Source organism: Cyanistes caeruleus, chromosome 2 (genome assembly GCF_971803275.1).
Source record: "Cyanistes caeruleus chromosome 2, bCyaCae1.hap1.1, whole genome shotgun sequence".
Lineage (NCBI taxonomy): Eukaryota > Metazoa > Chordata > Aves > Passeriformes > Paridae > Cyanistes > Cyanistes caeruleus.
In genome coordinates, this window is record NC_141702.1 from 40,248,606 (window position 1) to 40,272,654 (window position 24,049).

The 24,049-nt window shown below is 40.8% G+C and overlaps 1 long non-coding RNA gene across 1 annotated transcript in view; it reads left to right on the forward strand.

Annotated features, from left to right (window-relative positions):
* LOC111926063 (uncharacterized) overlaps positions 1 to 24,049 on the forward strand; it is a 48,412-nt gene that overhangs the window by 8,419 nt on the left and 15,944 nt on the right. The window contains exon 2 of the long non-coding RNA XR_015283048.1: positions 148 to 248. This is a non-coding gene — a long non-coding RNA (uncharacterized LOC111926063). The remainder of the gene's footprint in view (positions 1 to 147; positions 249 to 24,049) is intronic.

Genomic DNA, 24,049 nt, shown 5'->3' on the forward strand with positions numbered 1-24,049 from the left:
CCTTACTCTGCTTACTCTCTCCAGAAAATCCAGTCTGCAGGCTCTCCCAATGTCTGTATCAATGCCTTTTTAATCAAAACTTTAAGATTTCTCATCAACTGTGTCGGAGTAATTTTTATTTTTTTTTTTCTTCTCTGTTTTTAACAGTGCTGAGTTGTGAGAGCTGAAAGAATTAGCAGTAAATTTACTCATGGGAAAAAGCACATTATGACAATGAAGCAAAGGTCTCTAGTGTCTGCAGTCCCACAGTGAGTATGCATGTTCAGATGTGCATATTAATTGTCATTTATATCAGTGGCAAGAGGCAAGGAATAAATGGTGCATGGGCATCTGTTTTCAAATGCTTACCCGAGGTGCTGACTCACGTCCATAGGTCACCTGAAAGTAAAATTAGTCCCTTAGGATACAGGCCAAATGTTCTGGGAAAATATCCCATCTCAACAGTCTGTGAGTCTTTGAAGCAACTGTTAGTGACTGACTTTTTTCCCCAATTTTCCTTCACAAATGTAAAATAACCTCCTGCTAATAGTGTTTTCAGAGCCTTCTGTCTAGTTATACCACAATTCCATTATGTTTTAGCCTCTTTCCTCTCATCTACCAAAACAAGAAAGGTAATTCATATTGCAGTTTTGTCTTCTAGATCCACTGGTATCAATCTCATGGCACAACCAGATTTTTTTTAAGATGTGTTATTGCATTTTTTAATTCTAAATTTCACTCTGTGTTGCTCAGTAGTGATTAAACAAACAAGTTAATGAAGCCAAAACAGCCAAAACAAGATAAAAAAAATTTAGAATTATAACTTACCCAAATAACAAAGATCTGAATCTCTGACAATTGTGTTAAATTGTGATATTAAAGAGCTTAAAGGAAAGCTAATTTTTTCCATTTACTGTAGGCTGTTTTCATGAAGAGATTCTTCTGCACTTACAGGTTTTTTGGCAATATCTATATATAATTCTCAAAGTGATAAATGTTGGTTGTTTTTACACTTCTCTCAGTTAAAACCTCTGCTCTAATCAATGAGATCTTTGATTTCCTCAAACAGGTTTAAAAAATGTCACTTAATATCAGTTTCCATCACAGTGTATTTCAGGACTGGTGGTTTAACAATTGCTCTCCAGGAAAATTACTTATTTCTTGTTTTATTTGTGTGAGGAGCTCTACAGTGTGACAGGTCCATGAGAAAGTGAACCCAGCCGAGGAGCAGGTGGTCTGCTGCTCCTATGTTATTGCCATTACGTTGCCTTTGTTAAATTACTCCATAAACCCAAGTTTCCTCATTGCCATTTGTTAAATTTGCCTACCTCCACTCTGTGAGCACAGATAATCAGTCAAACCCTAATTGGGGTATATTTAGATCAAAGTATGCAGCCAGCGTTTGCTCCCAGTACCTGGGTTGCAAATGATAGTCACATGAGTGGCTTGCTCTATTGGACATGCTTTTTGTTTAACCATGATCATTGCTGGCAGGCAGCTTTTTGTGCAAGTGAAAAGCTCTTTAGAATTCCTCTAATTCTGACAAAGAAACTGTCTTTGGGAGGAGAAATTGAGTATTGCCTTCTTGCATCTGAATAGTCTTTCAGCTCTATATTCACAGCAATATACTTCATGTCCCCAGACAAGAAGCAGAAGGTTTGGGTCCATGTTATTTGTTCCTTATCTAGCTTCTAGAAAGCCTTGGAAGCTTGTATTTTTACCAGTTAAGGAGACACATGTAAGGTCTGTTAGTATAGGCATGGATTTCTCTTGAGAAATGTTGCAAAAACACTTTGCTACAAAAATCACAGAGGTTGTCTTTTTTTTTTTTTATTTAAGAAGTAATAAATCAAAGCAAGGTTTGTGTAGGGATGAGTGATACATCATCTTTGCAGTGCTCCTCTGAGAAAGGTAAAAAATGCTTATGGAAAGATTTCTACTTTTTTACCTTATTTCTGATCTGATTGCTGGTTTAATCAGTTGTTTTCAGATGGATTAAATTAGCTTTATTTATTACCTTTCACATCTTTCATTTCCTTTGGTGGCACCATTTTATGTTGTCTTTTACTTATCAATATCATGGTAGCACCTAAAGGCCCCATCTGAAGTTAGAGTCCTGAAGTTCTGAGAACTACAGAGAATAAAAGGTGGCTCATTCCCTGAAGAGCCTGCAGTTTAATCAAGACAGCAAGATACACACCACACTAAATTTGGGATACACTATTGAGAGCAAAACACCTACAATTAGCTTTGAGCACAATTAGCTCTTTAGGGTTCAGTTGAGCAAAGGCATACACAGGCACCAGATTTTAGGGCATGTTGAGCAGCCCCATTTAGTTCACAGTGACAAGGACATATGCAAAGCTGATGATAAATCTTCCAGGGCAGGAGGTTAGGTTGTGTGACCAGGCCATTGGCCGGTTGAGAGGGAAAGCTGTCGTTAGGGACAGAAAGTTGACTTGCTCTTTGGATTTCCCTACATTTGAATGCTGAGTTAACAAAGCACAGATTTAGTATGTTTAAAGAGTCAATGCGGAGAAAATACTGTAAAGTAGCTCTGTTTTCCACAAAATTCCTTGCAGACCTTATTCTAAAGGAACTTTGCAAAGAGTAAAGGCCACTTTTGAAGCAATATAAAGGCCACTTTTGTCAGTGAAATAACTTGCTGGACTTTTTCCCCACAGATTTGTATAGAGCACTGGTTCACATCAGGGTCTGAAAAAAAATTAGTTTTGATTGTATATACATACATACAAAAGGGTAAACAGTCTGGATAAAGCCCTTTGTACTGGATTAGTGTCTTAGCTCTTTAACCCAAGCTGCAGGTTTGGGATGTCTTTGTTCAGTTAGGTTTTCGGGGCTGACCAAACCGGGTGTGTTTGAGTTTCATTCCTCACCCTTTTGAGGTCTGCAGGACTGATTCCTTGCATTCAGTGCCAGCAGTACTGTAAGTGCCCGATGCTTTATTCTCTAAGCTATTCATCCTTTCAACCTTTGGCTTTTTTTCCCTTAATCCATCTACCTTACTAAGTTTTCAAGTCAAGTAAAATGTTAAATGTGCTTCAAGCAAGAGCAACACAGAAATAACAGAGAGCATGCCAAGAATTTCTGGCCATCTCATTTATTTGTTCTCTCTGTATGTGTGTGTGTGTGTGTGTGTGTGTGTGTATAAATATATGTGTACACGTGTGAATGTGCATGGGGTTATATGATTACACCACAAAAGATGAATCTACCATGAGGCAGAAGTCATGTAAAGCATGTATTCCAAAGGATATTATACAGAGAAAGGCAAAATAAACACGTTTGAGCAACTTCTCACTAATATCAGAAACAAGAAATTGCTCTTCATCACGAATATTTTTGTGGAGAATTCAAATGCTTAATACTGCTTGTCTGAAGCCTTGATGACTTTTTTTTGGCTGCAGGGGACAAGAGGCTTACACACATGCCACCACTTCAAAGATTTGCCTTCTATTAATTTTTTTACTTAAGCTTCAGAGTGTTAAATTGTTCAATTTAAGCCATGAATATATTTTATAAGATCATCCTAGCCCACCATTTTTCCCAAAATAGAGAAGTTCAGGATATTTGGCAGTTTCACCTCCTCACCAACTCTCTGCAAAATATATATGAATAATTTCTTTGAACCTCAGCAGCTTGTGATACAGAAAAACACAAGTTCAAACCTTAGTCTTTCCTTAACGATGGAAATAGACTGTTCTAAAAATAAGTGCTGAATTTGATGATTTAGATTTAAAAAAAAAAAGGGAACATCATAAATAGAAATGTGTTGTAACTTTTCCAATTGGAAATTAAAAATAATGGGCTATTTTCCATTTCCTTGTGGGGCTTTCATGAGCTGAATCAATATAATGAAATGTTCTAGTCAGCAAAATAAATCAAGAGCCTTTTACTGTTTTTATCACAAGAGATCCCCAGTGAGGTAAGGGAGGAGAACAGAAGAGAACACATGACATTATGCAACTATCCTACATCAGAGTATGAGTCCGGCTGCTGCTCCTGAGCTAAATGCCTGCTTTGCTTAGCCTAAGCTGGGGAAAAGATGGAAATGTGAGGTTGCCAAGAACAGGTTACACTGTCTCTAATCTGTCTCAATTGTAAAGAAAAAAATAGGGACCCAGTGATTTCCTGTGCTCCCACAATGACTTGGAGACCTTCTGTCCATGCATTTCTGGGGATGAGAGCCTGCATGACACTACTGCTCCAAAGTCAACTGAAAAGATTCCCACCTTTCTTCTGTGAGAGCTGTACCAATTTGAAATGCGGGATTGAGCCTGATGGCATGCTTCAGATAGGACCCACAGTGGAGTACCTGGAGCAGAGTCCTCCCCACACAGTGGCTCTGCCGTGGAGGTTTCCCACTACTCACCACGGTCTGGGACTCAAGAGCTGCCTGTCTGCAAATATTACTTAGAGCCCTGGGAACACATCACCAGAAAACCAGTCTGGCCATTGGGTTTACATCATGTTTTGTTCTGCAGGAAATGTTTGTATTTGTTTCAGAGAGAAGCCCTGCTGTTTCAGATAAAGTGCCTTTGCCATCTGCTAAAAGAATGGCAAAACAGCACACAGCTGTTAAAGAACAGAGATAGAAACTCAGTGTAGAGCCATGTTCTTGCTAGCTCCATGGTAAAAATTCCTATTTCATAAGATGTTCCATTATGGGCTTTTTGTGACATTTTAATCTCTCTAAAAGTCAAAGGAATTCTTGTGTCAAAAAATACAGCTTCCATAGATGTCCAATTTATCCCAACATCCCTCTGCTCACTGCAGCCAGCACCACCCCAGGGCAGGATCAGACACCCTGGAGGAAAGATCACTGGGGTGACAGCCACAAGCAGGTCACTGCAAACATATGGACACCCATGCTCTGAACCAAACTATTAAGGAGGAAAATCTTTGAAGGCTGCTGACCTATTTCTTTCTACGAACAATTTTGTTTGGTTCTTTTAGCCTTGTCCAACTGGCAGGGACTGTGGGACAATAGAGCTTAAGACCTAGGCTGACTGGCAGTAGATGGGACTCCCTGGAAAGTTGCCACTCCTGATTGTTCCTTCAGAGCAGACCATTTCAGAAGTAGTGTAAGGAAGATATGTACATCAATCAAGAAAGTGCTATTACTCTTGCTAATAACAGGAGATGATATATAGAAGGCTATCAATGAACTTAGACTTTTGGATTCCCTAAGGCTAGTGCTACCCAAGTAAATTAAACAACTTGAATGAAAATCCTCTGGCACTGAAACTTCACTGTCTGAACCATTAAAAAGCTGGAAGGGTCCTTGGCACAGTTTTGACCAGTCCTACTAGCGCTCTCCCAATTCCTGGACATGCTACAGGAGTTAGGTCAGTCCAGAGACCATTCCCATTAGGCAGTCTGTGCATGTATGGAATTCAAGCTGTTCCAGGCCAGTTGGCCAGAAAACAGTCCTGGGCGTGTTTGATTCACCCATATGGATGCATCCAAAGTGTACTGAGGTTATTAATACAAATACTCTGTGTGCTCGGCACCAGGTTTTGGAATCTGTGAGCACATTAGACCATATCCTCATCATGCTGCAAGGCTCGTTGTGGAAGGCTCACCAATACTAAGGTGTTTCAGAAGTCCGGAAATCATTTAAGATCTTAGGGAACTTCCTAGCATGAAGTCTGACCAAAAAGCCACCTTACTGAGTAGCCTGTGCCCAACAGTGGCCAGAGGGGGATATCTAGGGAGCAGTATAGAAACAGTATAAAAGCCCTCTTATACTTTCCCAAATATCAGCAATTTGCAGTTTAGGTATTTGATAGCTTAGGATCCTAAGCTATCAAATAATGGGAAATACTAAGAAATACTGTGAAATCTGTTGCAGTGATAAAATGACCTTTTTGCTCATATTTATGAGCATAAAAAGTACTGATATTCATCTAACTATCCTGGAAGAGCCAGGTTGAGATCTGCTCCTCGGGCTTTCCTGGGAGCTCTTTCTGCATATTCTGAGCACTTTGGGAGTGACAGTGCAACATGCACTGGGAAGATAGACAGGTAGATGGAGGAGGGATGTTTAGCCTGCAGGCTACTAAAAAATATGTGCTCCCCCTGATAGTTACTGTGTGCTGTTTTGCTCACTAGTTGAAAGGATGAAGGGAAAGCTGGTCACCTCCTACTCCTTTTCCCACTTAACAGTTTGTTCAGCTGAATGTTGTACACAGAAATTAAGAAGGCGTCTAGGAAAGGGTGAGGAACATATTTCGCTCTCAGTTTGGAATAGATAGGCACGTTAACCGCATGAATAAGGTACTGGTCACCCTGTGCTGTGATGAGGAGCCCTTCTAGTGCATCACAGGGGTCCTGCAAGACATATGACATCTACTTTAGTCCATATTTGGTTTTTATGGCAGTAAGCCTGGACATTTTAATTAATTCCTCCAGAAACATAGCATGAATAGAAATCCAATATCAATTAATGTTAACTATTGACAGCAGGGAGAAATAATAATCACTGTATGTCAATACAGTAAGTTATAATCTTTTAAAAACCTAAAAATTAAATGTTGCACAGATAAGTTCATGCCTTCAAGACCACATGAAGCAATGCAGATGGGAAGCTAATGGATATTCTCTTCTCAGAGGACATCAAAAGGGGACATTTGGAGCATTCCAGGACTCCCCTTGTCCTTGCTGCCTTGCAGGAATAGAGGGAGATGTGTACCCCAAAATAAGGCAGTTTGACAGGCTGGAAACTGTGCTACACCAAAGGCTGAGGGAGGCTTTTGCCCTCCCCAAAAGCCACCAGGGTGGTCTGTTTGCCTCTCAGTCATCCTTATGAGCTCCCTCTAACCCTTCTCTGTCCTTTTCTCTCCTATTTACCATGCTTCAGAAAACATCATTGTATTCCTCCATCATTTCACCCTTCCCTTGGGATGTGTGTGAGCGCTGTCTGAACACGTCCTCTCTTCTCTGGGTTCATTTTCCCTCTGATGCAAATCAGAGACAGTGAAAGCCCCAGTCCCTGATCACTTCTCTGTGTCAGCAGCTGCTCTAAAATCCAAGCAGCTTGCCCCTAAATTTTAACCTGGCTATGCAAATAGTGATAAAATTGTGTTTTTTCATACATTTAGGAATATTTTTGCTCAGGTTTCTCTGGGCTTGGCCATGGCAAACATAGCAAAAGATACCCCGTTTTGATAGACCTTCTGGGCTGTCATAAGAGGGAAACACATATAGAAAGGAAACAGAGCAGCTGTGGCAATTTTCAAGTATGGGGAAAAAATGCCAGGTGTGATAGGGTTGTTAGGGACTTGGCTTGACTAGCTAAAGAGAAGCAGCAGATACAGGCCAGTAATTGTATGTGTGTTTCTGCAAGCTGACCTTCCTTTGAAGGATGCTACAGTGCAGCACCTCCCCCTAAGGAGTAAAGAGTGCTGCCGAGAGAGGATGTGAGAAACTAAGAAAATGTGCTTTCTTGCTGCTGCTTGCCTGGTGCCTCCTCTTTGCTACAGGAGCAGGAGTCATCTGCATGCCAGATTACAGCACACTCTCTAATTTATGTTTTCACTTTTTAACATGCAGCATTCAATAACCTGCATCCTACAGCAGCCCAAAGGGATAGAAACCTCTGTTCTGTAAGACTTGGCCCATTTAGCTCATTGCCGCAAGTCTGAGGGCGCTGATGAAATTGAGAGTCAGGAAAATGGTTCTAAACTTTTTATCTGACACTACAATTGAAGTGGCTGAACTTCTAACCATCTGCCTTGTAACACATATGGTATTCCTAGCTGCCCACCACTGCTTTTGCTAGTGCCACTGAGCAAAGGTGAGAGAATAATAGTTACTATGACAAGAATAAAGAGTAGGAAATGACAAGTTGCATATGCATTTGCACTGCATATTGCAGTGTGATTTGTCTTTTTATCTGAACATCTCTTTTTACTGTAAGGTCTAGCACAGAATTAAGCAAATGGATTATATCTCTGCTTCTACTTTTATTTCTGCCCTTTCTGGAAAAAAAAAAAAAAAAAACAACAAACTTTTATTCTCTATTTACCCAAAGCTATTGCTTTTACTACTGCACTTACATTCCCTGTGACAACCAGCCCAACCTTTGATTTGGGGACCTTCTGGATCTCCCAGTCTCTGACAGATTCTGGTTTTATCAGACTGATAAAACCAGTCTCCTGCCTGCATTGCACCCCACTGGGGGTACACGGAGGTGAATTGTGAAACCCTTGGCTACAGCAACTACCTCACAGACACAGATATCCTGAGGTCTAGAAGTCTTGTCAGATTCTGGAAGATGTTTATAATCCATTCCAAAAGCACACCCTCACTTTCATAGATTAGTGTAGCAGTTTTTGTTGTGATTGATGGGGAAGAAGACTTATCCTATTGCCCCTGCTACTTTTTTATTATTTTATTTTTATTATTTAGTAGTTTATTGCTACTGCTGAGAAGAAGGATGGTTCAGGGGTTCTGAAGCAGCACTTGCTCTTAACCATCCAGTTGGCTCTGTCCAGGATAAGTCTGTGGCAGGGTGACACAGTGGAAGGGACCCTGGGAGCTGGCCAATAAGTTGGAAAAGCAAGCGGATGTGCAGACAGTGAAGGAGATGTGGATACAGATGGGGATATGGATATGGATGAGGCTGGGGATGCAGGCACACCTGTGGCATTGAGGACAGGTCCTTCTCTGTGGATTTCATAATGTGCAGTAGAACATCAAATGATTTACAACCGTGACAAACTTGCTTATGGGCACACAGCATTTTAGAAAGAAATAACCCAAAAGAAGTGCTGATTGCAGAACTGTTTTGAAGTACTATTCTCAAAACTGGCCTTTTGATTTTCTGCCTGGGTTTTCTTATCTGTAAATAAGCTTAATATTTAATTCAGGCATCCTATTTGGTTTAATTGGTTGATAGTTTTAGCTTAGAAAGTTAAATCTTATGTGCATTTTACTTAGTTTTGCTTACCATTAATTTAGCTGCTACTTTAATGAGTGGCCCTAAGCTTTTCCTGTGAGCAACATCTGAAGCCAGAGCTCTGCCAGTCTTTAAGCAATGAGAGACATTCTTCTGACTGTCCTTGTCAGAGCAGGGGGAAATCTCACAGCAATTCTCCATGATGGTCTCTTGGTGTGGGCCATGGACCAGAGCAGCACAGGGTGTTGCTTCATTCACCAGCTGGGATTAGCCGCTCTCCAGGCTCAGGGAAGAAGTCCCACGTAAAATGGCACTAATGAAAGAGGTAAAGCAGAGAAAGTTTCTTCATCCTCTTCTTTCCTTGGCATCAGTTAGCATAGGGACTTCAGCATAATATTATTATAACATTTTTTTTACAGTAGGAATTAGAATTGAAATTTGTTATGTATGAGGATAACTAAAATTCAATCATTTCACACTCTTCAGTCCATGCCTGAGGACGTTTTGGGGTAAATAGATTGCTTAGAAACAGCCAGTGACTACAGCTAAAATTACATTTTACCAACTGAGCTGAATGACTTTTTAATTACAACACTGATGTCCACACACTGTCACCACCGTCTAATACTAAGATGGTATTGATTTGATTTTTAACTTTGATGTACCAGGGGAGAAAATGCAGAGTAGGATTTTTTTCTGAAATCCTTTTTCCAAAGTAGTCAAGAGCCCCAGCTCTAAAATGATGGGTTGCTTTTTGTCTGTCTCCTTTTTTGTTTGCTTGTACCTTGAATATTGTATCTGTCCACCTTGAATTTGTTTAGTTGTATACAAACATTTTGAAATTAAAATTTATAATTTCATGGTACTGGTAAGCCTCAGTAACAAATTTTTGTTACACATTAAAATGTTACATGAAACAACTGAAAAAGCTACCAAGCAGACATATCAGCCACAAAAATCTACAAGACCACAACCTTCTGTGATAATGCAATCTTAGTGCATTAATTTCCTCAAATAGAAATTACAAATGCTTTGGGACCAAAATGTCAAGGATCTTCTATTTTATGAGAAAGTACTTATTTTTAAAGATATATTCTGTATCTTTACTGTAACAGAGACTGATCACGAAGTTCTCCTTAGAGCAAGGGAGTCTTTTCCCTTTGTGAATGCAGACCTTTCCTTCTCTGTATAAGGAAAAATTTGAAAAACTTGCCCAGGATAAACCTTTAGTTTGCAAAAGGATTGCTATCTTGTCCATGAGCTGTTCCACGAGGAAGCCAGAGCCACAAGGCATCACTTCCTGGGCTGCTGTGCTCTGTGGAGAAGAGAAAACTAGCTCCTGCCCTGCAGACTACTCCACCCCCATCTTGCTTAGGTTCAGATGAAGAGCTAAAAGAGGCTATTTCACATCTGTATGTGAACATCTAGTAATACTGGCCAATACATAGGTTGGTGATTCAGAACTGGGAAGAGTGGAGTTGTCCCCAAATCCATTTAATCTGAAGGCTCTCTAACTACCAACTGCTGTGGGTTTGGAGGTACATTTGCACAAGCACTGTGGAAAAGGGAATCCATTTACCATGCAGGTGGGACACCAGTCTATACAGGTATTCCTTGTTGTCGTGGTTTAACCCCAGCCTATTGGTAGAGCTGGGAATACAGCTGACATCATTAATATCTGAGCTAATAAAAAGGAAATGAAAGTATATTAACTGCACCCACTGCATAGCCATAAAGGCAAAGGTCTGTCTGAGATTAACAAACAGCTTTTCAGTGGAGACAGGGCTATAACTCACTTCAGGGGCTCTGATCTTTGATGAGTTTATGAATGAAAACAAAGCTCAAGTGAATGAATTACGGACGTGATTCACTCCGTTGTCTCATACACTTTTATGACCTTTTAGTGTTTTAGTTGCCAGGAGGATGGGATGCTGGTATGGCCTCCAGGAGCCCTTTTCTTGAGCCCTGGCTTAGTTAAGGACTTGAAGTGTGTCCTTGGGAAAATCTCTTTAATATACCTCACATCTCTGCTCCCCATCTGTAGAACAGGAATGATCATTTTGTGTCATTTGTGTGAAGGTCACATGAATGTCAAATTCACTAATGAAAAGTTCTAAGTTGTAGCCTACTGTGCTATATTTCCCCTATCATCAGTAGAAATACTCTTATCTACTCCAGCTAATATGTATCTATGTATATATACAATTTCCAACCAAAAGTATTCTGTCAAATAATCAAGCAAAGAGCAAATAGAGCCAAAAGAATAGGGAGAAATGAGGGGGAGAAGCAGCTGTGGTGACCAACTCTAATGCTCCCACCCTAATTACCTCATGAAGTCTTGGCATGGTCAAGAAAACAAAAGGGAAGAAATAATTTGGACTTCTATGATGTTTTTCAGGGTTCAGAATTCCAGCCTTTTTACCACAACCCACAAAGTCAGAGAATTACATGAGAAAAGTGGTGGTTTTCATGGAACTGTGTGACTGCTGGATCTGGACCTTTCCAGATCAAAACAGTTGCTGCAACATGTGCAACAACAGCATGAGGTGTTTGCCATAATGCTAAAGAAAAAATATTGCATGAACAGAGTATGCCTTGGGTTGTTTTGCTTTTTGCTGGGGCTGAATTTAAGAATAAGGGTGTGGTCAACCCATTCCCTGGAAGATTTCTTATCCTGCTGATCTTTCAAGTAGAATTTTGCCCCAGGCTGACTGATCTTGTAAACCCAGCTCTGCCCTGAGAGAGTTGATTTTGTAATGGGTATTATCTAGAATTTTACCCTGTAGAAATTACAGTAAATTCCATTACCCCTGTTAGGACCATTACCAGTACTTTGTACGTATTATTTCAAAATGTTTATGCATATCACTTATGATACATTAAAACAACCTCTTAGCAACATATTTTGAGTACTCTACCATCTTTTGGAGTGTGGACAAAATGAAGGGAAGGCATGGACTTTATGCAAATACACAGCTTCTGAAGGGTTAATGAACAATGAGGAATTTGTGTATAGCTCATTAATTGTTATATTGCATCCCTTTATCTAAATTGTTAGTGGTCTGCTTAGTCAATTGAAACATATTACTTTGATATTAAAGCTGCAATCAAAATCTTTATTCTTGTGCATGTTCTACTTGAGAATACTAATCCTTCAGAATAGGGCAATTGGAATTATCTTGAAAAGTATTACAATTCAATAAACCATATGCTCAAAAATAGAAACATCAGGTTCAGCCAAATATCCTAGGAACTGATGCAGTTATTTTGACTTTCCCATATAAACAGACCAATTTTAAATACTGTATGGAAAAGCCCAATAGGGCTTGGGTTTAAATTCTGGCCTCGTGTTCAAGGAAAATGAGGATGATAATTCTATGCCAGCACATCACACAAAATTAGCTTTGCTGTGGTAGTACAACAGAGCCCTGCACAGGGAGGGTGGTTATTGTGGATTGTGATATGGTACATGAAAGTTTTTATATTTGTTACATCAGCCCTGAGTGTTCCAACTAGTTATGTGTGGTGTATTTGCTCTAGATTTTCTCTCTACATCAAGGAGTGAGAGAAGAACTTTAAAACCTCTCCCGATATCAGAGAGGCTTAGTTATCTTGACAAAATTCTGTTTTCACCTCAATGGAGATAGCAGCGTGGACACATTCCCAAATTAGGCATCTACATTACTCCCTAGAAGGATGGGCACAAAGAAGGATGAGCATGGCCCTTAGTGCCCAGGTAGCCCAGGGATGCTGCAGAGCCACATTGCATTAGGCCTGTGTCAGGCCAGCCCAAGGTTACAAGCAGTTTGAGTGGAAGACAAAAGCAATAAATGGAGCAGACTGAAAAGAAGGGAAATAAGGGGTAACACTGATCAGTAGAATTGGTGTTTAGTCACCTATGTTTTCAATCATCACCAGGAGCAGAGTTTTAAAAGAGAACAGCAGTGGAATAGTCTTAAAGAGGTTTGTGGGAAAGAGGATGCACAGGCACCTCTGCAGCCTTCATTTAAATAAGCCTGAGTGGCTTCATTCACCATGCTGGAGTTGCTTAGGAGTTGCAGAATTGTATTAAGACATGTGGGTTGGGCAGCAGAGTGATAAAGATTTTGTCTTGGACACAGGGAAGTATTGAGAAGCTCAGTGTAACTGTGCCCATGCACTCAAGTGTGCACACCAGCAGTGAAGGCACAGAGTACCTTCAGCTGTCTAGAGTGTTGAGGTGCACCACTTAGAGCATTTCCATTATGTTTTAGGTTTTCTGAAAGAGCCAGCAATACACAGAGCTCTCTTCATTTATTTACCCTGCTAATTTAGAAGGTGCTGTGATCAGCATGTGTCTATGTAGAAGTATGTCTCTGTGTGTGTGTGCATGCACATTCAGGTGTTCAAAATGCCATATTACTGGGAGCAATAATTCTATAAATAGGGAAAATTACAGACCAGTGCAGTAGAAGAATGAATACCCATATTAATATTCTGGTTGTTTCCAAGACAAAAGAAGGATAAGAGCAGGAAGTGAAATAGGATTGTTCAGTCAGAAATGTCTTTCTATTATCCAAGCTGTTCACAGAAACCTGTGTTTCCATTCATCTGCTTTTGCATCTCAGATTGCTAGTGTCGTGACAGCATTTATTAAGAAATATTATGTAGTGGGTGAAAAAACATTTCACATATTTTGCTGTTAAAGATAATTTGTTCAGTGGACATCAATTAAAAATCCAGTTTTCCGAAATGCACTTTTTAGTGTTAAATTTGATGATATCAACTCAAATAAATCAAACTTGACTGCAACCTAAGGAAAACAAATGCTTGATCATTGTTTTAAAACACATGGTAAATAGAAAGCTCAATAATGAGGGGATGGTGCCAAGAATGCCAGAATATCATCTTCTTACTATGATTCAACTTAAGGTCGGTGACATTGATGTAACTTTGACGTCAAGAGAGGAAATATTTCATAGTAAACAGAGCAAGAATGAATCCCCTTGGAACAGTAAAGGTATAAATTGCTTTAGTTTTCATTTCTGTTCTGCTAAATTTGTATTTCATGTGTGGGATTGTAATTGATGACTGCTTACTTGTCTGGATGAAGAAGGTTGAAAAAAATGCATTCTGATTGTCAAGGTTGTTTGTGTTAGTGGCTAAAATAGCAGTCATCATGCTGAAATCTTTGTAAACAACATGCAAGCAATTCTTTTCTTCTTAAGGAAAACAGAAAAGGAGAAAAGAAGCTTCCAAGCCTAAATGTCCTTGTATCATCTGGCTGACATCTGGGAGTATAATGTACAAATTTTCCTGGAAATATGATTTGTATCAGCTAAACAAACTCCAGTGTACCAGTTAAAGCATTAGATCTTCAGTTAAAGCTTTGAGGGATTTGAGGAGATTTTAACACCAGGTATCCTAATTCCCTTTCTTCCGAGGTTCACAGATAAAAATAAAGAGGTTTCTTCCATAGTATTTGTCAGTAAATACTGTAAAATCTATAATTATTATTTTCATATGCCAATTTCTCAAGTCTTCCAAAGACTCCCAGTTGCCTCTCATTATCTGATAGTCCCACATTTAAATTTCCCCTGATCCCTTACAGACAAGATTATGTTCCAGTTAACAGTGTAATTCATTAACATTCTCTGTGTTGTAGAGGAAGCGAAGCAAAACAAAGCCCTCTCCAGTTAACATTATTTTCACATCTTTTCAGGAAGAGGTGGAGTTGTTTCTTTATTTTTCTTTGCTGAGCTTTTATCTTGGTCATTGTTCTCTCATGAGAATTCCAGTGAATTGGAAAAAGAACATACAGTTTTCTTTCCCTACATAGCATATGAGCATGGTCCACCTTCAACAGTATTTGGAACACGTTTTGGTTTTGGTATTATAACAGAGTGAGTGACTGAGACTGAGGATGCTTGGATTTTATCCTGCCCTTGCCTTGGAACTGCCTTGAGGAAGTGACTTTTGTTTGAAGGGGGAAAGCCATCAAGTCTATCTAAGACATGGCAATTGTCAGAGCCTGATGAGTTAATGAAAGGGAAAAGACAACACTGAAACCAGTGGCAAAGGACTCAGATCAGTGACCCAGAGACTCGTTCCAGTTCTGTCTTATTCTGTTTATTAAGTCTGATTAGGGTTAAACCAGAAATGGAGTTTATGTTATCTTATTCAAGAGCAATGAAAGCAGCTTAGATTTGTTTATGGGAGAGTGGAATCCATGGAGAACCCATATTTAATTTCAGAAATGAATTTTTTTTTTCATTTCATTTAAGGAAGTAATGTCAAGTTATTCCTCTTGGGTCAGTTTTCAGAGCCCATAATAAAATATTTGTAGTACTTTAAGGGAGAATTCTATCTAATTGGGAAACATCTGGAAGAGAAAGGAATCTGAGAAGGATCAGTAGCACACCTCTTTTTACTCTGAACTGGATGAATTTTGCAGTTTTCTATATTCACCCTTTACTTTTCCTGCAATGTGTGATGTATAGAGAGTCCTTCATACAGATGTTTTTCTCAGCTGGCAACACTGTTCATTCTAAGATGGGATAAGTCTGTAAGTTTGCAAGTCTGACTTCTCTCTTATAGACATCCTGATCCTTTGGGGATTTTTGGGTAAATCCACCATATCCCATAGATCCCTTCCCTTCTGTGGATCTCTAGTGTATTTAATTTTTTCTTCAAATGGATGTATTGTCCCTGATCCAAGAAAGCATGTATAAGAGACTAACAGTATGTTTTAAAGCAAGGATGAACAACAGGTTTACAGAAAATACGTATTTGAGACTTTTGACCAACTGTGTTTGTTCACTGGTTAGTATTAATACAACTCAGACTGCAACTGCTCCACTGCAAGAATACATGTTTATGTTTTGTTTGTGCGTAAGCTGTAATTGTTATGGAGCCTATTCCCCGGAAGAAACATGCAAATAAATCATTATGTGTTTTTCTGTGCTCCATTATACACTTCATTCAGTTCACTGCCTTCACAAGACCCAAGAGTACTAGGATGTGATAAAACAGTGGCAAAGGCTGTTCCATTGTTGATTTCCACAGTGCCATCCTCTCTGGTACTCAGGCAATCAAATAACCTTATGCTTACAGGGCATATACCTCAAAAATTGCAAATAAAAGATGCAGAGTAGGTCTTTGATCCATCCCATGTCTTGTCCTTTGCACATCATAAAAGGACTCCACCTGCTGTAATTAGAAAAGGTCCAAACTTACTTAACTGTAGCCTTTGCAAAACTGTTGCATGTCAACAATTACTTTTGGGCAACCAATAGGTCTGACTCAATTTATTTGCATTTGCTGGGGTTTGTATTACCATCCTTTTTTTTTTAAAGGGAAAAAAATGTGTATCCCCCTACACATGCACACTGTCTTCTAGTGGTATTGTAAAATACACTCTTCTGGACTCTGGGTTGCTGTAATGTTGTTTCAGCTGATAAGTGTTAACAAGAAGCCAATACAATGGGGTATGAAGGAAGCATGAGAGCTCCATCAGAGCAGATCTTTACAGAGAACAACAAACACTGTAAGATGATATGTGTGATCTTTTCCACCAGGAGTAGAGAGGCAATAGATTGAATGCACCAAAGGCTTTTTGAAACTCCTCTGCTGTTATCCAAGCTTTACCTCTTTGTCTACTTGTATAGTCAAACGAAACTCCATTTTCACTCCTTTCTCTTCTTTTTTCTTTCCTTTTGTACACTTTACTTGCCATTCTAATTAGCTTTCTATTACTACTTTAAGGGGCAAATAGTGATGCCTGTTCTATAGACGCTGAGAGCTTTTCTGCAAGCAGCTGTGCATGGGTTTGCTTACACTGTTAGGCAGGAAGGGCTGGAGTGAGGATGGCTGCTTGCCTGGGCTGCGGGAGAGTGAGCATGAGCCCCTTTCCAGACTATGTCTGCATCACTAGGCCTTCTGGAGGCAAGAACACTGCCTTTGCTCATCCACAGAAGGGTAAGAATGATGTTCTCTGAAGAAGGGTAGTTAGGGAATAAATATGTAGATGATCATAAGATATTAAAGAGAATTAAACCTTCATGTGTTCCTGTAAAGTTTCTATGCCCTTACACTCAGCACAAGTAGTGTTCCCATTATTTCCCAATTCCATGTACTATGCACAGTCTAGGACTGTTCAGAGCAGCTGAAACCAGGCGCTAAAAGGGCACCAGGTCCCCCACAGTCTCCCCCACAGAGGTCCTCCTACCTGTATAAGGACTAGGAGCTAGTGGTTAGAGATTAAACAGGAGACTTCAGTGACCCTGCTGGTGGTATTTGCTTCCTCTTCCTCATCTGACACTGATCCCTTTCACAGTGTACTTAGAAGTCTGAGAAGTGTTAAATGGGAATTAAGTAGTTTTTATTCGGTGAAATGCTGAAGGGAAATGTGGATTCTTGGTACTGGTTTCTTGATGTACATGAAAGGAAGCCTTGTGCCAGAGAGCTCTGTTCCTTATATAACCTTTTCGATGTGGACACTCACACCATGCTGTTCATCTGCAGGCTTCAAAGCCTCCAGGAGGGTCTATCTCACAGGAAGTGTTCATGAGGTACAAGGAGAGGAACAGTCTGCCTAGGATCACCCCATTTCCAATCTAAAGCCATACAAATCTAATCCATGTGGTGTGCAAAGGTTGTGATTGTTCATCAATGAGGGCCCTCCTGAGATATCTGGGCTTTCTGTGAGATGCTGAGGAACAGCTCTGCATCTGGGGAGACCCTGCAAACCTCCCCTTGCCTCCTGCTCAAGGCAGAGACAAGTCTGGCAGCTCTCTGCTGCCAATTGCAGATTTGTGTGCATTTAGAGCTGGTCTATTTGTTCAGCTTTAACATTATGCCCATGAAAATGCTGGCCAATAAAGCATAAATGCCTTTGTCTCACTAACATTGGCACTTCTTGTTTCCTAAAGGACTCCTGAGACCACTGAAATAATGCAATTAGCAGAAATATGGTGTGGTACAGCAGGGACAAAAGAGAATAAGACAGGTTCATTTTGCAGAGGAATATGTAAGTGTAGTTTAATCCTACAGCCCATTAGGGTGACCATATCCACACCATGGGCAGGTGCAGGGGTCTTGAGAGTTTGAGCAGAGGAGAATTTTGATCCCCCAGTCAAGTAATTGAGATTTCTTGCTCAAAATACGAAACCAGAAAAATACAGTATATGAAAATACAGTTACCAGAGTAAATAGAAGCTGCTTTTGCCAATAGTTAAATATTGTTTCACAGCTATTGGCCAAGCCATTCAAAACACGTTAAAAAAAAAAAAAAAACGAAGAAATTTTAAAAACACACACACACCAAAAAAAAAAAAAAAAATAGCAAACAGACAGATTGTCTTCATGTTTCAGGAGAAAGCAAAACAGTCTGGAGGTGGCAGTGGCCTACACAGAGGAATGTTGTCCTGAGTCTCAACAAGTTCCATCTGGTCTCACAGACTCAGACTTAATTTTGTTTCATTTGGGGCATTTAAAACTATATTTGATTTCCTAATTGCCAGCATACTCCTTCTGGGCTGTTCAGTAGAAGTGAGATGTCCTTGTTAGAAGACATCTTCTTCTTCCCTTTCTGGTGCTAGCATGCAGAACAGGCACCTTTTCTCATTCCTTCTTCATGTTCCCAACTTAAAATGCTAATGGTGCAATACAGTGCTAGGACCAAATGATCTGCCTTTGCTGCTTCTCCAGTCCCTAATGATGGAGCACATGGCAAGCACAGCCATGCTTAAACATTCCTTCCTAGGTCTCTCATAGATAACTGTAAACATGAAGATACCAATTCACAAAAGGCTTTCCACAGTTACCAGCACATAGCTCTGATTTGAGTGGTATATATCATGCACATTTGCCCTAAGGAGTTCAGCTTCTTCTTTTGGACATTTTGGCAATGACATTCAGACTGTTTTAAGAGGAGCAATGGAACTGCTACCCTGTTGTGAATACCTATATTGCCACTCTAGAGTTTTTAATGCCCCTTGGAGGCTTGTACACAATGACTTCTCTCCAGGGGTTTTTGCTGAGCCCCTGCAAGCCTGCTTGTCTGCCCCTTCTTCTGCCTCCACACACAGCTGCTGGAACAAGGGGACTTATTCTGACTACAGCAGGCTTATACCCATCTACTATGCTCCAGGTGTTACTCTTTACTGATACTATGAGGAACAGTCACTATTTCACCTGATTTTAGCTTTTTCAAGATTTGGCTCCTGCCCTCTTTCTACAAAAAGTGGAGGAAGACAGGCACCTCTGGGGGTTCAGTCCATCTTCAGAGGTGAATCACACTGTACCTGATTCACTCCTGGTGGAAGCAGAGGGTTACAAATTGAGCAGCCTGCTCCTTTGCATTCAGAAGGGGTGACTGGTGGAAGGAAGTTGCCCCAGGTGTTAGGCTCAGTCAGCAGAGTCTCAGCAGAGAAGCACTCAGCATGGAGGAGTGCCCACCTTCCCACCTACTTCCCATTCACCAAAGCACATTGCTTCCCAGCCCACAGGGTACGTCTGTGCCTGAATGACAAAACTGTCTTCTTCAAGCCTGTGTGGGCAAGAGGTATATGCATCAGTAAACAAAATGTTTAGAAACACTTTGAAATCAGTCTATTTTTATTCTTTCCCTTCTCCCTCTCATTCTGTCCTGCCCCCTTTCTCATTTTGGTTCATTTCACCAAATAAATATTAAATGTTTTACTTTCACATGCTCTGATAGTTTTCTTCAACTCTCAGATTCTTTTCTTCATTGGAGAATATTTTAATATATTATAAAGCGTATTTTTTTAAAAAGAAGGAGTTTTCACCAAACAAATCATCAGTCAAAAGAAAATAAAATTCTTGTCTAACATTATAACCCTAATGCCAGGGGAGCTGGAGCAGTTTTGCAGGTCCTTCATCACCCCATCATGTCTCCTGCAGTAAGATGGGCCAGAGAACAGATCACTTCTGTGGCCATTCCATTTGTCAGCTCCACTCAGAGCCAGAGGCAGTCCATACCACCCCAAGGTGCTCTGTAGCCTGCAGCCCTATGGCACAGCCCTGAGGGGGACTCACAGGACCAAACATAGGTAGACAGTCCCCTATGGAGAGGAGGCAGTCCACAGAAGCTCCACAACAGTCAGGGAGGCATTCCTAACTGTTGGACTCATTGCAGCATTTTCTGCAGCATAGTACAAATTGAGAGAGGAGTGGGATGCAGAGAGATGAACTTTCACTTCCTTGGAACCTACAGATGTGAAATTTCTTTGATGCTTTTTCTCCAACCATCCAAACTCTCTCAACTGGTAAGAATTTCAAAATTAAGGAACATTTCCTACTTCTCCACAGAGGGTAAAAAAAAACCAAAAACCCAATTACTTTGATTCAAAAGATGCTTATAGGAAGAGGACAAAGACCATAGGCCTTTTCCAGTGCTGCTGCCCCGCAATAATGACCTTAGTCCCAAGCCTGGAAGGAGAGTTAGATGCAAGGAATTTGTCTGCACTTCTGGATCACTTTAAATCCAATTGGATGTCATTTGCCAAGGCTGATTGCACCAAAGGGGGCATGTGAGTTTGACAATGCTCTTTTGTCCCCAGGCTTTAAGATTCAGTCCTCTAATTAATACATCCTTTTAACCTCAATGTATGGGCCCACCTTTACAAATAGCTTGGCAAGTGTGTAAGCCAAAGAAGATGCTGACCTTATCAGCTAGGATGTGAGCTTGCAATGTGTCAGCTGTATTGAAAATATTTCCATGCAGAAACCTCCTAGTCCTAGATAATATGCAGGATTTCCATGTGAGAAATCCAGTGTCCATTGGGGAAGAAACACTTAGCTGGGACAGCATGTCCGTAGTCTCTGGGAAAAAAAGACATGCTGCAGTTTTGCACTCTAGCTTCCAAGAGCTTGCCCCTGTGCCTCTGTCTTTCCTAAGTCAGTTGCCCTCATATGCCCTGCTTCTGTGACTTCCACTCTATTTTGGTCCAAGGTTTTTGTCATGACTTCACTTTGTAATTAGAAGTGCTGCAAAGTACAGCTCAGAGAGTGATAAAGGATGGGGAGGATGAAACAGCAAGAAGCTGCAGAAGGATGCTGACTTTCACTCCCTGCTCTCCTGGAGATGCAGCTGCTGGCACCACAAGGCTTCCTGTAGCTGCTGAGGTCCCCATACAGCAGGGGACTGAGTAGGGCAGAACTTTTTGGTACTTCAGGCAGCCAGCTTTGGGCAATTGTCCTTTCCCCACATGCAGACTGTGGGTAGCTCCCCCACCCCAAGCTCTGGATGAGCATTGATCAGCACATGTGGGGCTGCTAACAGCCATCAGCAGAGCTGATCTGCTCTGTGAGCACAAGGCCAGTGTCTCCTTTGCCTGAACAGTGGGGCTCAGGCTGGCCACAGACCAGTGAGCTCATAGGAGAGAAAAGCCACTTGCAGGGTTGGACCCTTGTCCCACTGCAAAGACAGGAGCAGGAACAAGGAGCTAAATGATGTCTTTCCAGCACACACTGGAGGGAAGAGCTGTGGGTGGGGAAAGATAGCGCTGGTCAAAAGTCTTTACACAGGCCCACGGTGCAGGAAGGGAATGCAGGTAGGGAAGGATAAGGATGTCCTGTTCCTGGACCAGCAGGCACGCTTCTGGCTAGGGAGAGCAGTGTTACAGAGTTATGACATATGGGATAAATGCTTCTGATCTGCTTATGTTTTCTCTGGAGAGTCGTGTCTCAAGTGCTGAAGACCTAATGCTTTCACTTATTTGTCCTGCCCATGCCAGCCATACTTTTTGTTCATCAGGAAATGCTGTTATTAACAATTAAGGGGATCTCATAGACCAGTTGAAAAAAAGAATTGTCCAGGATTAACCCTTTTTTATATTTAGATTAAGAAGAACCTGAGATTAAATAAAAAAACCAACAATTATAACATTTCAAAGTGATGGAAAATGCTCTGAGAAGAAAATTCTTTCTACCTCCTTCTGACACATGCAGTTTGTCAGCTAGGCTGGCAGTCTGGGCAGGCAGAGAGGGTAACTTTCTGAAAATGGAGCCTGTGGTTTGATTGAGGAGAGACTGTGCACAATTAAGAATCCTTAGCATTTTCTGCCGCGAACATTATTCAGCCCTTATGTGGATAAAAAGGGGCATTTCCCAAGGCCAATATTGGATTTTTGCAAAAGCTGCATTCCTGCTAAAACCACACTTACTCTGAAGCCTATGTGATCTCACTTTTTTTCAACTTGGCTATAAGGAATTCAATGCATTCCACAAGGTGTAACATCTGTCACACATCCACATAAGCATTGTTTATTTTTAGGAAACATGAGCTATGCTTACAGTTACTCGCTCTCACTTTGCATCCCCCAAATGAGAATCTGCAAAGAGAATCACAGCACTTAATTTCCAGTGGTTCGTAGAGGCATAATATACAAAGTGGGCTTCTGTAGCACACTGATAATCCTACATAATTACACATATATGCAGAACTAGTGTCAACAAACTGAAATCAAAGTCTGCTTTGAAAGAAAAAAAATCCGTGTTATTACACAGAATAAATCACATAGAGGAGATGTGCAGCTGTATTCAGATGCTTTCTAGAAGATGGAGAAGAAAGAGTTGATTGAGCAAGGCTTCAGTTTTGATCCAGAGCTGCTGCTGACTGCCTCTTCACCTCCAGCAACTTTGCTGGCTAGGTTTCTCCAACTGTGAAAGGCAGAGGGGATAATGTTTATGTAGAGGTGTGCTGTGAGAGCTATTGGCTGCATCTGTGTGAATGCTAATTTATTACTGGTGAAGTATAGCCCAGATGAAAGTGTTACAGCATGCAGCCTTCAAAGTGGATCTGCTGGTTGGCACTGCAGATTTTTATCTTAGAGGGCTGCACAACCTAGGCACAGTCTGGAGGTGATGACCACAGGGATAAATTCATAATTTGGGCAAGTACAACCGGGGAAGAAACACGCAGGGAATGTGGGTCTGGAAAACAATCATAGTGTGTTTTGCTCTGAATTTTTAGCTTTCTTTTTACACTGTACTTTATCTGATTTTCTAGTAAGTGATAGTCTATTGATCCAAATTCACCTCTGATTAAGTCCAACACCCTGAGAGACATTCACCCACTCATACACCCAGCAGCTCACAGCAAAGGAGCTTCTGAAAAGAGTATGCATTCTGTACTGTACATGTGAATAGAAAGATAAAAAGTGCAATGTAAAGTATTGTTGTTTATAACTGGGAGAATTTGGCCTTTAACTAGATGCCATGTTGTGTTGACATCTGTCTTCCAATGTGATAATTTTTTTGTCCCTTTTGAACAAAATATGATGAATATGATGGGGTGCGTCAAGTCTTTCCACCTTAATTCGAGGAAGCAGCCTACATACAGCACTTCAGTTTTGTGAACGTCCAGATGGCATATTTCTGGGGGAAGGGGTGAGTAAAAGCACACGTGTGTGTATGTGTGTGTGTGTGTGACTGTGTGTGTTTGGACACCTACACGCATTTGGCTATGAAGCCACTGATCAGTATGTTCACAGCATAGAGGTAAAAAGGGATGTGCTTATTCTGTAACCCATAAAAGCATCTCATCATAACTGCATCTTCTGTGAGCCCTTTCCTCCTCCTTCAGGCAGATTATAGCACTTGCCACAACTCCAGACCAGGGGTGAGTCAAATATGGGGTTTGCCAGTAGCTCACATCTCTCCAGTATCCATCTGACACATATCCTTCCCTCTTTGCTCCTCTTTCTTTTACACTTCAGGCAAGAGAAGGACTCAGTCTTCAATAAACTAAAAGCAAATGCCCCCTTCCTCATTTCCAGTACTTGCTTACCTTGAACAGTAAATAACCAAAGTTCAGACCATTGCCTACAAGTCACTGTGAAGAGCTGATTGGTGAATAAACCCATATTGCACCATAAATAAATAAACCCATATTACTCTAGGTAGGCCCTATAAATCCCACCCGCATCTCTTTCCCTTGCATGGGCATATAATCCACCCACCTCTTTAGCCTGGGGTGCTCGATTTATCAGTACAGCTTCACTTTACTGAGGCTGAAATGCCAGGTCAAACAAGAGGAGCAGATGCTTCTCCTCGTTGCATCCTGCAGGGTGAAAATATTCATGCTCTCAAAAGTGTGGGAAGATTCTTTTCCGAACGAGCAGAAAAACTAAAGTTGTACCTCCA